The sequence below is a fragment of the Centropristis striata genome, chromosome 6 (genome assembly GCF_030273125.1).
Source record: "Centropristis striata isolate RG_2023a ecotype Rhode Island chromosome 6, C.striata_1.0, whole genome shotgun sequence".
NCBI lineage: Eukaryota > Metazoa > Chordata > Actinopteri > Perciformes > Serranidae > Centropristis > Centropristis striata.
Genome location: NC_081522.1, coordinates 27,203,091 through 27,220,006, shown reverse-complemented (window position 1 = coordinate 27,220,006; position 16,916 = coordinate 27,203,091). Strand labels below are relative to the sequence as shown.

The 16,916-nt window shown below is 41.0% G+C and overlaps 1 long non-coding RNA gene and 1 other non-coding gene across 2 annotated transcripts; one reads left to right on the top strand and one right to left on the bottom strand.

Moving 5' to 3' along the window:
- Positions 1 to 2,072: 2,072 nt before the first annotated feature.
- On the bottom strand, positions 2,073 to 7,054 carry LOC131972732 (uncharacterized). Its single transcript, XR_009394495.1, has 5 exons — positions 6,873 to 7,054; positions 5,309 to 5,335; positions 4,436 to 4,519; positions 2,607 to 2,801; positions 2,073 to 2,454 (listed from the first exon to the last, which is right to left on the bottom strand). It is a non-coding gene; the product is annotated as an uncharacterized LOC131972732 (long non-coding RNA).
- Positions 7,055 to 7,537: 483 nt separating this feature from the next.
- On the top strand, positions 7,538 to 7,724 carry LOC131974029 (U2 spliceosomal RNA). Its single transcript, XR_009394602.1, has one exon. It is a non-coding gene; the product is annotated as a U2 spliceosomal RNA (small nuclear RNA).
- Positions 7,725 to 16,916: the final 9,192 nt, after the last annotated feature.

Genomic DNA, 16,916 nt, shown 5'->3' with positions numbered 1-16,916 from the left:
CCATGTGAACCAGTAACTCTACCGCTGAGACCATGTGAACCAGTAACCCTGCCGCTGAGACCATGTGAACCAGTAACTTTGCAACTGAGACCATGTTAACCGGCGACTGCCACTGAGACCATGCGAACCTGCGACTGCTACTGAGACCATGCGAACCGGCGACTGCCACCGAGACCATGCGAACCGGCGAGTCTGTCGCTGAGAGACCATGTGAACCGGTGACTCTGTCGCTGAGACCATGTGAACCAGTAACTCTTTCGCTGAGACCATGGGAACCAGTAACTCTGCCGCTGAGAACATGTGAACCAGTAACTCTACCGCTGAGACCATGTGAACCATTAACCCTGCCGCTGAGACCATGTGCACCAATAACTCTGCAACTGAGACCATGCGAACCAGCGACTGCCACTGAGACCATGCGAACCTACGGCTGCTACTGAGACCATGCGAACTGGCGACTGCCACTGAGACCATGCGAACCTGCGACTGCTACTGAGACCATGCGAACCAGCGGCTGCCACCGAGACCATGCGAACCGGCGACTCTGTCGCTGACAGACCATGTGAACCGGTGACTCTGTCGCTGAGACCATGTGAACCAGTAACTCTGCCGCTGAGACCATGTGAACCAGTAACTCTGCAACTGAGACCATGCGAACCAGCGACTGCCACTGAGACCATGCGAACCTGCGACTGCTACTGAGACCATGCGAACCGGCGACTGCCACCGAGACCATGCGAACCGGCGAGTCTGTCGCTGAGAGACCATGTGAACCGGTGACTCTGTCGCTGAGACCATGTGAACCAGTAACTCTTTCGCTGAGACCATGGGAACCAGTAACTCTGCCGCTGAGAACATGTGAACCAGTAACTCTACCGCTGAGACCATGTGAACCATTAACCCTGCCGCTGAGACCATGTGCACCAATAACTCTGCAACTGAGACCATGCGAACCAGCGACTGCCACTGAGACCATGCGAACCTACGGCTGCTACTGAGACCATGCGAACTGGCGACTGCCACTGAGACCATGCGAACCTGCGACTGCTACTGAGACCATGCGAACCAGCGGCTGCCACCGAGACCATGCGAACCGGCGACTCTGTCGCTGACAGACCATGTGAACCGGTGACTCTGTCGCTGAGACCATGTGAACCAGTAACTCTGCCGCTGAGACCATGTGAACCAGTAACTCTGCAACTGAGACCATGCGAACCAGCGACTGCCACTGAGACCATGCGAACCTGCGACTGCTACTGAGACCATGCGAACCGGCGACTGCCACTGAGACCATGCGAACCTGCGACTGCTACTGAGACCATGCGAACCGGCGACTGTCACCGAGACCATGCGAACCGGCGACTCTGTCGCTGAGAGACCATGTGAACCGGTGACTCTGTCGCTGAGACCATGTGAACCAGTAACTCTGCCGCTGAGACCATGTGAACCAATGACTCTGTCGCTGAGACCATGTGAACCAGTAACTCTGCAACTGAGACCATGTTAACCGCCGACTGCCACTGAGACCAATGCTAACCGGCGACTGCCACTGAGACCATGCGAACCTGCGACTGCTACTGAGACCATGCGAACCGGCGACTGTCACCGAGACCATGCGAACCGGCGACTCTGTCGCTGAGAGACCATGTGAACCGGTGACTCTGTCGCTGAGACCATGTGAACCAGTAACTCTGCCGCTGAGACCATGTGAACCGATGACTCTGTCGGTGAGACCATGTGAACCAGTAACTCTGCCGCTGAGACCATGTGAACCAGTATCTCTACCGCTGAGACCATGTGAACCAGTAACCCTGCCGCTGAGACCATGTGAACCAGTAACTCTGCAACTGAGACCATGCGAACCGGTGACTCCCACTGAGAACATGCGAACCTGCGACTGCTACTGAGAACATGCGAACCTGCGACTGCTACTGAGACCATGCGAACCGGCGACTGCCACCGAGACCATGCGAACCGGCGACTCTGTCGCTGAGAGATCATGTGAACCAGTAACTCTACCACTGAGACCATGTGAACCAGTAACCCTGCCGCTGAGACCATGTGAATCAGTAACTCTGCAATGTTTAGACTTACCCTCTCCGCCCCCTCCCCAGAAACAACAATTACAAATCTCACAAAAGTTTTGTTAATCTAAAAAAGTTACCATCAAGATGTAACCTCTCCTTGGATGTAAGTGTGTGCAATGGTTGGTTTTAAAAAAAAAGATGATGTTTAGTATGATTGATTTGCATTAAGTCATGTATTTAAATATACATTTCATGTTTGTGTTTGTTGAAATGGAATACATACAATGTTATGTGTATCACTTTGTGCAGAATTAACAATTGAAGAATTTTTTAGAAAGCCTATCTTTTCAACTGGTGAACAGGGGCAAGTGGGTCCAGAGGTCTTCCAGCTGTTCTTGGACTGTGGGGGTGTTTGTATTTTCAGAACCTGATGACATACAATACCAAATTTATTCATACATTATAAATATTCAATTGTGAATTAATATTTTATTATTCAAAGGAAGTAGTTAAGACAGCAGATTGTAACATCAGGCCATGTCTGTGTCCACTGTGATGGGGAAAAAAACAAACCCATACCTTGTAGACTGGAGAAGGAGTTGTGGGTGCGTTATCCATCATCCACAGCCGGCTGGTTGACGGAGGTCTTTGAGGTACCCCATGGTCGGAAGTGGTTGGGCTAAGTGGGGCAGGATCTGCAAGGTCGAGACTTGTGCAACGCACTTTCTGAGCGCTGCATCTTGGAAGCAGTGGTCTTCCTCGTCTCACTTGGTCCTGCAATGTACAATAGCCTGTATAACAAAAACTCACAAAATAACTCATTTGAAACAATAATAAGCAACTGTAAGTGATTTGAACTAAATTAATTTGCTAACTTAACTGTCCCTAGACCAGCATAAAAAGCTAAACTATACAAAATAAATACTCTATTGTAAACCTAACCTACTCCTAACCTAACCTAAATATAAATGTGCAAAAAATATGAAAAGTTAGCTTCGTCTGTCTTGAACATGCTGGACACAGGAAACCTGGAAAAGTCAGAAAATACAGTGAATTCTATACTATATATTGAGGACCACGTGCTGAAAAATCCCATTCTCTGATTTAAAAATAAATAAATACAAGAATAATATTAACTAGGACTGCGAGCAGTACTGAACGGGCCCTCGCAGGGTGGAGCCGTCGGGGGAGGGCACGTCGGACGAAGCGATATGGGCTCAGTCCCTATGCATACCAAATTGCATGTCTCATACCACTGTGCTTGTGGTAGGTGTAAAACAAGTTACTTGCTGTTGCCAGCAGGGGGCGCTATGACTGTGTGTCAATATTGACATGTGGGTGTGTTCAGGGCTGGACCCTAATCATGTGTGTGAAATTTGAGACAGATTGGACAATGTATGGTCAAGTTATACAGTCTGATGTTATGGCGAGACGCCATATTTTGCCGCCATGCCACGCCCACATAGTGTGACAGGCGGTAAAGATTTATACAACTTTTGATCCCAAAGCCCTTGTGGTACTGACCAAGTTTGAAGTCAATGGGGTGAAATCTGTCGGAGGAGTTATGTAAAGTATGCAACGTGGTCATTTTATGAAAAGGGGCGTGGATAAAGCATAAGGGCGGGGCTTTTTGAAATATTGTTATTTAGAAGTGTTAAGGGCTGGACTCTGATGAAGCATGAGAATTTTGGAGCAGATGGGACATAGAATGGGAAAGTTATAACGATCTCATGTTTTATGGCAAGACGCCATATTTTGCCGCCATGCCACGCCCACATAGTGTGACAGGCGGTAAAGATTTATACAACTTTTTATCCCAAAGCCCTTGTGATGCTACTGACCAAGTTTGAGTCAATGGGGTTAAATCTGCAGGAGGAGTTCGTTAAAGTATGCGGCGTGGAAATGGGGAAAATTCCATATTCGATCCAAGATGGCCGACTTCCTGTACGTTTTAGGATATGGCTTCCACTGACTTTTTGGTGCGTCTTGCCATGATAAACGTATGTACCAAATTTCGTGTGTCTACGACAAACCAGTGTGAGGATATGAAATTTAGGGGACGCTAGTGAGTCATTTTGCCACGCCCATTCTCGCGAATACTAGAATACGTAAATTTCATGGGAGAACAAGTTATATTCCAAAAATGGTGAGTTTTTGAATATGATAAAGCCCCCAAATAAGCGATTCATTTGCCAGAAAAATAATAATAAACGGACCAATTTCAATAGGGTCCTCGCACCGTTAGTGCTCGGTCCCTAATAATATTGATTATCCCAAATACACCTTTCCTTCAGATATATTTGTATATCACTATACATGACATCACAGAACTGTGGTTGAAAGTTCTTTATGAATAATAATTTCAGTGTTTCTCAACATTACAAAAGCATTTTTTTAAAATTGCTTACCTGAAAAGGTGAAGACAAACAACTGAATGCTGAAGGTCAACGAAGAACTGGATACTCAAGTCTCTTAGGTGAAGTAGTGTTAATCTAGAACAGGATGACAACCGTGAGCATTGCAGCAATGTAACAATAATGTGTTATTAATGTTTTAAATGACTGAATTAATGTATCACTTATTCATAAAAATCAGTATGAAGCTGAATATAATCATTTGAATTAAATACACACATAGCACCTCTAGAAACATAGCAAAATTTTCATCATATGTGCCCCTCTTCATCCTTTATAGATAATATACATTTTTACTTTCTTCATAAATTTTTACGTGTTTTATACATTTTTATAGCACCCATGGTCCTCAGGGGTCAAAAAGGACCTCATGACATTAGACTGGTTTTAGGAAATGTAGAAAAAAATATTACCAACTTTTTTTCACCTTTTAAGGTAACTCATGATGAAAAAAATGTGTATTTCCTTTTCATATTTTTTCCATTATTATTGGTCAATTTTATTCAAATATACAAATATCAAAACATAAGTTTCACAAAAGTTGACATGACCTACTCTCTGCATTCCCATCAATAATTATTTTTCTCTCTCTTGAAATGAGGCCTAATTTTGAATATTTGACTAAAATTGACCAATAATAAAGAAAAAAATATGAAAATTATATATCAATCAATCAATTTTTGGGGCATGAGTTGCCCTAAATGATAAAATAATTTTAAAAAACAGTCTTGTGCCATGGGATCCTTTTTGACCCCTGAGGACCATGGGTATATAGTCGACGGGAGGACCACACAAGGGTTAAAAAAATAATCATACATAATTTATGAAAGTAGTTTATGTTAATAGCAGTCTTTGACAAACACTCACCAGTAAATAAATGGTCAAGCTGTAAATCTGTGAGGTGAAAAACAGGATTAAAGCTTGCAAAGAAGATGAATATGAATGGATAGGTTGATAATTCTATTGACACCACAGCTCGGTAACACCATGGTAATAGTTAGGTAATAATCTGATAATAGTGGCGAATACTTTCAAAAGCTTTCAGTGTAATAGTACCCAAATGCACCCTATACTAAATTCAAGCCATTAATGGCTATGACTGGTATTACAAATACACCTTATTACATAATAACCTCTATTATCAAAATAGTACTGCAGTATTAATATCAGAAGAAAACAGGATTAAAGCCTACAACGAAAATGCTTCACAGCACCACTTGAGGACACACACACACACACACACACACACACACACACACATACATGAATTAATCCAAAGCTGTTTAAGCCTACATTTTCAAATTCCAATAAATCTCTCTCTCTCACACACACACACACACACACACACACACACACACAGAGTACATTAATATTAGTCACAGGAGCACATACTTCAGGTACCAGTTGACATGACAAATTGGAAAAAAGAAATGGTAATAGTTTGGGTAATAGTCTGCTAACAGTAGTGAGTAACATTGACATTGACACAATGTAAATCTTAAATGGTGAAGTAAACTACCAGTTCATCATTACAGTACATTTTTACAGCCCTGATTCCATGGTTAAATGTATATCCCCATGATTATCTTTTCTTTTTAACCTCTCATTACCAAGTGACACGAGTTTCAGTTTAATATTATTCAAATACACCGAATGTTCAAATTTAGCCATTGATGAGTATGACATTGGTATTACTAAAACATCCTCACAAAAAACAGGACTATTATCAAGAAGCTACCATCAAAATCCACATACAATTAGCTACATATCACAGTTAAAAAAAAATGAGTCAGGCCAACATTGTACACAAACCCTACATTAAAAATGGCATTTAGACAACATTAATCAAGGAAAATAGCATAAGCTAGCAATTATTTTTTATTTTAATAATTTAGCATTATTATATTATTATTAGCATAATGACACCTTCCCAGGTAGACACAAGACAAAACACAGCAATCATAAACTGTTGTGGCCGACATTATCAACTCACAATGCATTATAGGCTGTCTGTCAGTAGCATCAAATCAATCAAACCATGCAATGCACTCTTAGAATCAATAGTGTTCGCTAACACCAGACACATCTACTGTTATAACAAATGTTAGCATCATGGTAACTGTAACATGGAGTAACTGTGAAGATATTCTGCCTCGACGGACCATTTATAAATTGCTTCGACATGATGCTAAAGCTAGCTCGCTAGAGAGCGCTAGCTCAGACCTAAGACCAGTAGCCGCGAATAAATTAGCAAAATAAAATGACAAACATAGTACAAATAAAACTCAAATAACTTGCAACTACATTTCACAAAGGACATATTTTCGACAGTAGTTTAAAAGTTCAAATATTAAAATGCTAACATTAAAGGCACAATTTTAACGGTAGTATGCTAGCGAAATATACAGTAAATAAAAACACGTCTTCTTACCTCAGACGAAAAGCCAGAGATGCCGAGTCCCGCCAGTGGACAGGATTTACGTCAAGCCAAAACACAAGGAGCCAATCAGATTCGCCCCATAACTGTGCTCCAATCCAGACATTCCCGGTGGAGCTCTGCTCGCGCGGAGCGAGGACTTTTGACACATTGGGGGCGGGGCCAAGGCTGAACCCGGGCTTCTTATGATTGGTCATTTTCCAGCCCTCCACGTGGGTGACTTTTCAGTTTACTGCTGACAGCTGGTTTCATGACGTTCACGACCACAACTCTACGCTTCATCACTGGTAATAAAAAGGTTAAAAAATGCTGTTTCTTGTTTCTAAATGATCATACAGTAGTTAAAGTGTTAGATCCATGGGTTTGCCGTGACACGGAGCAGAGACCTGCAGTCTAGCGGTGCAGGCTGTCTCTCTGAAGCAGAGGATGGCGGTCGTCTTCATTTACGCCAGTCTTCTCAGACAGCCCACGCGCGAAGATCAAACAATAGCTGTGTCCCAATGTTAAGGATCCTTCCTTGGTAGGATCCTTCCTTCAGAGTCGGGTCCTCCGAAGGCAAGGCAAGAGTCCTTCCTTTGACTGGTGTAATGCACAAATGGGACAGCCTTCGGAGTGTGCAGCTGTGCGTCATTGCGTAATTGGACGTCCTGCTTAACTTCAGCGCCGCTCTCGGACCTTTGGCTAAGATCAAGTGTAGTATCTGTTCTTATCAGTTTAATAAAAAAAAATAAAAAAAATTCAGCGCCGCAATTTCAAAATCAGTTCACGACATGAATGTGTCTCTGGCATCAGCACTCTGACACATATTTGTGAAAATGGAAGAAGATGCTTTAAGGTTGAATCTCCACGATTTATCAAGTAAAAACCATAAAGTGGATTAAACCTGAATATTTAACTGATCCTGGCTGAATTCGGCCGCTACTTAGTGTCATGAATGCAGCGGCGCATAATTCATCATGGAAATATATTCTGTGATTTTTTATTTTTTATTTTACAGTACAGTACAATAACAGTTATTTATAAATAACAATAACGGATAATAGCGGACTTTCGGTCCCTGTAAACACAATAAAGAAATGTATAACTTTCTGAATGGCACAGTTGCACATAGTACATCATCATCGGACACATATAAATTAATAAACAATAACTTTAGCGACTGAGACGGCATTAATTAACTTAACCGGCAATGTATCAAGATGACGTTTATTAGGCTATCTTTAGACAAATATTCTGGCATTTGTTTATGTTTATGTTTTTGCTTGACTTTGAACACACGTTTTGTAAGTTATGTGACAACATTCAGTGTAAACTGTAAATACTTATTTAAATGCATATTGCGCCGCTAGCGTCGCTGTTTCTACGCTCGCCATTTTTAAATCTCCCGGTAGACCGGTGTGCGCAATGCTTTATGGGTAATGGGAGCGCACGGAGGATACACACATGCATCCTTGGAATTTGGGCAGAAGAAGGACTCTGTCCTCCGGAGCATCCTCGACATTGGGACAGTCCTTCGGCGGATGTCGATGACGTGGCATCCTTCAAATCCAGCCGTTTGAGCATCATTCCTTGACATTGGGACACAGCCAATGACTCAAATATGACGCTATAGTCCACATCTGCCTGCTCACTGTGGCGGAACTGTCTCCACCAGCAGTTCATTTCAGTTGATTGCTCTGCTCTGATTGGTCAACTCCACCTGGCCACCTGGTTGCTTAGCTACCAAAGTCTCCCCCCTTAATTCTGTTGATTGCTTTGATCTGATTGCCTTTGATCTTTGATGTGATTACAGTTACAGATACACACACACACACACACACGCACGCGCGTACGCGCGCACACTCCTCACACATGCATACATATGCTTCAAACACACACACAGGTAACTTTATGCGATTTTCGCTACACACTGTTAGAAAAATTGCATGAGGAAACCTTGAAAATTGATAATCTGTCACCAACAGAAAAAACCTCACAATTTTTCTGCGCAGTTCGTTGATGGGGAAATGAAGAGCTGGAGACGTCCGAGTTCTCAGTTTAACATAGTTTTATTACAATAAGTCAAAAAATGTGCACTTTACAGAGATCTCAGGGTTCAAAAACTCATGTCCCTGATACAAACAGACATGTTTCAGTTCGTGAAGCCTGAACCACGACTCTCTCCCTGAACCCATTAAAATACTAACATTTGTTTACAAAACATGCTGGTCGATTTCCTCCAGGAAGTTCCGCCCTCTTGATCGCTGATTCGCCAGTTTTAATTAATACAACGGCACGTCAATGCCACCTGGTTGCTTGCTGCCCCGGACAAGGCCATCCTAACCTGGCCTCTTCTCCAGAACATTCAACCAAAACATTCTGTCTTGTTATGTATAACAAAGATATTATGTCTACAGAGTCAAAGAATTTTCACTGTCTCACATAGATTCTAAAAGTCTAAAAAATATGAAACAGACAATGAAATATATGTAGTCAAAGTTTCTAAACCAAACTTAACACACAAACATAATCATCGTATCAAAATCATATTGTCTGACTTAATATAAATGCATAGAGAGAGAGATATTACACTCAAGGTTTGACCTTTGATAGTGACCTGCGTCACTCACAGAGACAGAGAACAGAGACAGACACAGGGACAGACACCAGGAAGTCAAACAACAGAGAAGCAGAAATAAAGCATAAAATCATTTACAAATATAGAAAATAATCAAATATTTTAACAACACACACACACACACACAGAATTTTACCTGCTCAGTTTTTATTTTATTTTATTTTTACAAAGTCAAAGGTGATTATTTGACTTTAGGTTTATTACTATTGACAGTGTTTCTATATTTTTCCCCGATAGTGTATATTGGATACAGTGTTCACTGTGTAGTACTGTCTGTTTGTAGCAGTGGATTTAATTACATTGTAATTTAGTTGTGTAATATGTGATAAATATAAAATGCATAGAGTATTGGTTAGATTTATTTGGTGACATTTATCAAAAGAAACTTGCAATGATTACCTATTTCTAGTGAGTAATGTCACATAATGTGTAACATAATGCAACCTTTGTTTTACTTAATATATTTGATCAAATGTATTAAATATAAATGTGTCCTTGTTTTTAAGGCAGTTGTTTAAGTAACTTTAAATATAAAAATGTTTGAGATAGAATCTACTTATTTTTATCATATTAAATATAATCTTTATGTGTATGTAATTCTAAATCAAGAGAATTTTGAATGAATTCAACACAATAGAATTAGTCCGTTTTTAATTGACAGGCACTTCCTGTTAAGTTTTTATTAACTCAACTTGTAACGTAGTTAGATTTCATTAATCAAATCATCAAATTATGTTCTGTGGGAGCGGGGGATACTCAGGTTGCCTGAGACTTAAAATTCTGACCTGGGTCATTCACTGACAGGACTGGTCATTTATGGTTAGGAGAGGTCCGAGTTCAGGGAAAGGTATGCATGGGGGAGCAGAGGATAGGATGTGAAGCTTCAGCAAACAACAACACGCGCACATAAAGTTTGAAAAGTTAGTGAGATGTTCAATCTCCAGATGCATGGTTAAGGGGTGGTAACCAATGTATATAATTTACAAATTGACCAATTGCGTTAAAGAGCCCACCCATTGTACGGGATGTTGCCAAAATCCAAGAAGCTGTGTGTAACATCAAGGTTTTTGTAATCACTCTGCCCTGTGGTGCCATCACTTGGCAGAGTCCAGCGCTGAGCATTGCATTTGGCTATGATTCTCTCAATAAATGGTTAAATTTATTCATTTGTTCTGAGTGTTTTGTAAGACCAAGTTTAGAAAAAAGAACCCGGGTGAGAGGTAGAAGCTGTAAAAGCTTTACGCTCTAACAGTTCTTGTTTATGAAAAAAAAAATAGACTTTACTTAATTTGGTTAAATAAATATAACTTAAAACTTGGATGGAATTAAGTAAATGTTACTTAATATCTTCAGAACTGTTATGTTTTATGGAATGTAAAATTTACTTGATACTGGCAAGTGAGTCTTACTTGATATTGCAGCATTACATTTTACTTAAATCATTTGTGTGCAAATACTGACAATATATTTTTTAAGTAAATCTTTTGAGTTATTTTTCAGTGTGGAAAGAAAAAGAGAGGCAGGCAGAGAGACGGAGGCTCCAAGGTCGCCTGGTCTCCTTCAGGCCTGATTGTTTTGTTTATGGAGACATAACATTTTTCTTTTCAAATTAACAGTTACACTCACTTACCTATTCTGACTTTTATCTTTGGTTTATGTTTTGATTGATTTATTATCCTTTATGAGTTATGCTTTGGGTGGAGGAGTTTTTCCTGGTCTGTGTGGAAGCGTAGTATAATTGTAATTTACTGGTGTGCAGAATGTTACTCTAATGTAAACAAATGTTCCCCTGTTAGGCCAAGTGGCGTTACCCCTTTGGGTTTCGTCTTATTTTTTGTTTTGCTAGTGCTGTGGTGGCTCTGGTTAGAGCTTTTGTCTCGGGGGCATATCATGGTCAAGGGTAGGTCGCCAGTTTCTGGTTGCTTCCCCTCGCCATGGGCTTCAGTGCATAAGTACCCGCCGCTGGTCATCCACATGAAGACTAGGGTTGAGATTAGCTAGACAGTAATGGTCATGGGCTAGAGGGGCGCATTGTTTACTGTCTAGGCCAAAGTGTATTGATTTTTTGCACACACCCAAGTATGACAAGTGTTGATGAGTTATTTTTTATTTTTATTTTGTTCTCTATTTTTCATTTCTCCTTTTAGTGGAGCTTGTTGGCTTTCTGCACAAAAGAGCAGCTGTTAAAAATAGCACAACATTTTGGCCTTGACGTTGGTGACAAAATTATAAAAGAGAGAGTGAAACTTTGCCAGTTAAAAAATAAATAAAAGAGGGGGGATTTGTAAGAAGTCCCGTCAGCTGTTTTCACAGTGTAATGTGTTGTCTCTGCATGTTGCAGCAACAGGTTTAACGTTTAAACAGCAGAGAGGGTTGCTTTAGATGCACACAGCTTCAGATGCATAGAGAGCATGTTTAAATTTAGTCCATTCATTATATTGCAAATATATATATAATATTTATATAGCAAATTGCAGCCGTTTTAAATGCAGTCTATTTTTACCCCATTGGTCAAAGTTAAAAGCTAAACTCAAACTAAAAGCATTTTTTTTTTATGGCTATTTGAACTCACAATCAGCCTGAATTTATATTCTTGCCCAATATTTCTTGCAATTTATTCTCCAATACTGATACAGTTATTATCAGTATACTGAGGTATTTTGTGTTCTATTTTGGTGTCATTTCCACTGAGTGTGCGTCCCTATTCTACAGTAAATGTTTTGAAGGACTAGCCACTGTGGGTGAAAGGGGGGTGCCCCTGGATTTACCACGGTTGCCATGTGTCCTTTTGCTGTACACTAATTGCACTGGAAGCCTCCTGTCTATACAGGTCCAGGAGACATGACAGCTCCAGACAGAGAAAGCTCTGGCAGGGTGTAAGACCCTCTGAGTGTGTGTGGCTGAAGGTCATCAAAAGGAAGTGGACAGAACCACGTTGGGCAGGTCCATATCAGGTTGAAAACAGCAACGACATATGCTGTGAGAATCATACATTCATGAAAAAATCATATTCATATAATCAATTGTGTTTGACATTATATACTGCAAAATTTTTTTGGGGATAAATGGGTACAGAAAGATTGCTTTGGATACAGCTGTGTTGTTCTGTGTTGCTCTGCTAGATATCTCTCGTTATAGTGCTCTCTGTTCTGTGTCACCTGGAGCCGAGGGGGGAGAGTGGACACAGAGTACCGTATGGTGGTAATATTATTATATTATTACTATATTATGTACAGAAATTGACATATTGACGACACAAGCATAGTGGTGTTGTGTGTTGTGTGTATTTCTCGTATCTGTTCTGTCTGTGTCTGCCTCATCTTCATGGTCATCGAAGGTAAATCCCCTTCCCCTTCCTGAAATGCATGCTTTGGTGCTCACTGATACTGCTACTGTTCATCATTTTGTTTGAGTTGGCCTCATGAATGTGAGGCCAAAAGAGGAAATTGTTAAAATAATTGATTATTTTCTATATTGGTAAATGATTTTATGCTTGATTTCTGCTTCTCTGTTGTTTGACTCCCTGGTGTCTGTCCCTGGTGTCTATCTCTGTGTCTGTCTCTGTGCGTGACGCAGGTCTCTATCAAAGGTCAAACCTTGGGTGTAATATCTCTCTCTATGCATTTATATTAAATCAGGCAATATGATTTTGATACAATGATTATGTTTGTGTGTTAATGTTGATTTAGAAACTGTGATTACTTTGTTGACATATATTTCATTGGCTTAAACTGATTAAGATTCTATAAAAAACAAAGAATGACATCCAGATGTATTGATGCACAGTTTTTGCTGTGTGTGTATGTGCATTTGTGAGTGTGTGTGTGTGTGTGTGTGTGTGTGTGTATGTGTGTCTGGAGAGGGGAGACCACAGAAGGCCGAATGAAAATCCGGTGTGAGAATCTCTGTAAGTCATAACAAGGAAAAATGTTTGTGCTAACAAGTTTGTTAGTAGGTCAGGGCAAGGCCTGGTTCCGGCAGCAAAGCAACCAGGTGGCATGACGTGCCGTTGTATTGATTAAAACTGGCGAATCAGCGGATCAAGAAGGCGGAACTTCCTGGAAGAAATCGACCAGCAATTGTAAACAATTGTAAGGTTTTTAATGGGTTTGTAGGGAGAGAGACGTTGTTCAGACTTCACAAACTGAAACCCGTCTGTTTGTATTCAGGGACATGAGTTTTTGAACCCGGAGAATCTCTGTAAAATGCACATTTTTTGACGTATTGTAATAAAACTATGTTAAACTGAGAAACTTGGACATCTCCTGCTCTTCATTCCCCATCAACGATCTGCGCAGAAAAATGGTGAGGGTTTTCTGTTGGTGACAGATTATTTAATTTTCAAGGTTTCTTCATGTAATTTTTCTAACAGAGGGGAGGAAGAGGAAGGGGACAAAACAGCGGAAGAGGAAGAAGAGGCCAAGTACATAGGCAGATTCCTGATGAAATCAGGGCTACAATTGTGGACCATGTTGTTAATCACGGCCTCACAATGGCTGAGGCTGGTCGAAGGCTGCAGCCAAATGTTGGGAGAACCACTGTAAATTAAATTATACAAACGTTTCGTCGGGAGAACAGATGTGTATAAATGGACAGTAATTCAGCACTAAACAATCTGCACTGCACTATTGTCATTGTGTCATTTGCCATATTATGTAACTGTTTTTTACTCTGCACCACATAGGATTGAAAGACAACCTGGCAGAGGTGGAAGAGGGCCCCTTTTTACTCCGCAACAAGAGGAAGCCATTTGTGCAATGGTGATTGTAAACAATGCAATAAGCTTGAGAGAGATACAAAGTGCTGTGCTCAATCGCTACAATTGACAGAGTGCTCAAAAGAAATGAAATGAGCATGAAACAATTGTACAAAGTGCAATTTAAAGGGAACAGCGACAGAATGAAGGAGACCCGTCACCAGTATGTACAGTTAAGACATGTATGTGTTGCATATGCATACTCTAATGTTCAGTGCTGTAAACTGTTTACTTTGTGTAGTGTCATGCACTTAGGGTTGCCAACTCCCCGGAAAATAAATAAGGGACACTTCATTGGCAGGGCCGGCCGACCCGATTGCCTTCACCCATCCTGGCGTGGTGACATTTTTTAGCCCCTTTTTTTGTAAGTAAAATGATTTTTTAACAATTTGACTCGAACCTGAATTGAATTAGATGCATATTTTTGTGTGACATGAATACATGGAAAACAAATGATTATCCAGCAATTCACTTTAACACAAAATAACAATTAGGCTCTGTTTTTCAAAGATGTAGTGGAGTTTGCTGATAACAATTTGATTCACTCCTTTTGTTGGCTTTTAAAATGCAGCATGTATGCAATTGAATGGCCATTTTGGAAGATTATAGCATTCCATAATTCCAAATTGGTTCAGTAAAAAGGCATTAAATCCATGCCATGAACACATGGGGACCTGGTCTTCAAGAATGCACTGGAGTTTGCTGATAACAAATTGATGTATTTATTTTATTGGAGCAGCATGAATACAATTGAATGGCTATTTTGGAGTCATGCAGCTGACAAACGGGCCGTAAAGTGCAATGTAATTGCGCACTAAAATTTAAAGTGCAGATGGCGTGACCGCAGTACTGGAAGCATGTTGTTTCAGATCAGTCCGCCACCGTGGGCTACGGAAAAAGAGCGCCGGCACAACGCGCAGTGTGCTTTATAGATGTTATCACGCACTTTTTCCACCCAGGTGCTTCCTTTTACCCATTCTTCAGTATTTTTGCATCCTTTTCTGTTTTTTTCTCGGAGGGGTACTAGACACATTGCTGCTCGAAGGTGTAGCGCCCCGTAAAGCAGTGTCGGTCCGGCGTCTGTGTCACTGTCACCTCCGCATGCTGCTTTGTTGTCTTCTGCTATCTTCTCCTCGACCAATGGGATGAGCGTATTCTGTATCGTCATACTCGTGTGTGAATATGCTGTCAGCTCATTGGTCACAGAGCAGGACGGGGCCTGGGAACAAGTTTACCGTAAGTTTACATATAAAGCGCCCTGTTATTAAATTTTCATTGGCATTTACTTACTATTTTTTGACTGTCACAATAATACGGGACAAAGTGCGTCCCTTTTCACCTCAATACGGGACGGGTGCTTTTGTTTGTAAATACGGGACGATTCCGTTTTTCAAGGGACGGTTGGCAACCCTACATGCACTCCACTTACATGACAGTTCTTTGTATGTGTATTCACAGTGCATACTGTACAATATGTTGACCAAAATGCATTATGTTACACAGGAAAAGTTGTTTTTCTCACCCTCTCTTTTATTCAAGCGAGTACTGGAGCTGGAGGCCAGGGAACCGCTGCACACATTTATATACCTTGATGAAGCAGGTTTCAATCTGGCAAAAGGTAGACAGAGAGCAACCATTGATGTCCCAGGCCAATGAGGAGGGAATATTACAATGTGTGCAGCCCTCTCAGAAAACGGTGTCCTCACCCATATCCCCCGTCTTGGTCCATACAACACACAACATCTGCTGACTTTTTTAGACACTCTTTACAGGGACATTATCCCTGAGAATGAGAGGGGTCTAACTGGAGACCATCTCAACAAGTATGTTGTTTGGGATAACGTGCGTTTTCACCACTCAAATGTGGTCAGACAGTGGTTTGCAGCACATGACAGGATGCTGGTGGAACATCTCCCTCCCTACTCGCCATTCTTGAATCCAATAGTGGAATTTTTCTCTTCCTGGAGGTGGAAGGTGTATGACCAGCGTCCACATCCCTGGCCCTGCTAGAGGCCATGGATGCAGCATGTGATGACATCACAGCAGAGTCCTGAAGAGGGTGGATTCGCCACTCAAGGAGATACTTTCCTCGCTGCTCTGCCAGAGACAATATTGGCTGTGATGTAGATGAAACAATGTGGCCAGACAGAGAGGAACGTCTGGATGTGCATCAATGATTGATTAATAATATCTATGTTGTGTGTTCAGTTCCGTTATGTACTGCAATTTTGTTTACAGTTTTGCACAGCTCTTAATTTTGACTGACATGATATAAGCAAATTATAATGTTATAAAACAGCAGAGAGTTGTATGAAAGCACTTGTTGACTATCCAAAAGCATTTGTAATGTGTTGTAAGGAATGAGAAACTGCTACTATGATGAGCACTAATGACTAAATGTCGTGGAGGTTGAACTAACTGTTGTTCAAATGTAAAGAGTGATGTGAGAAATGCACCAAAGCCACTGAGAAGAACTATAAGTGCTGGGCACATCCTCGTCGGTTACAGCAGTGTCAATCAGAGCCAAATTGCATTTTTACCTGCAATATTACAAATAGTTAATCAATCAATGTCAAAACTGCTTAATGACCATAATCCAGTAATAACTTCAAGTTTAGAAAAGAAAACTTCAGTTGTCAAATAAGTGTAGTGGAGTAAAGAGGGT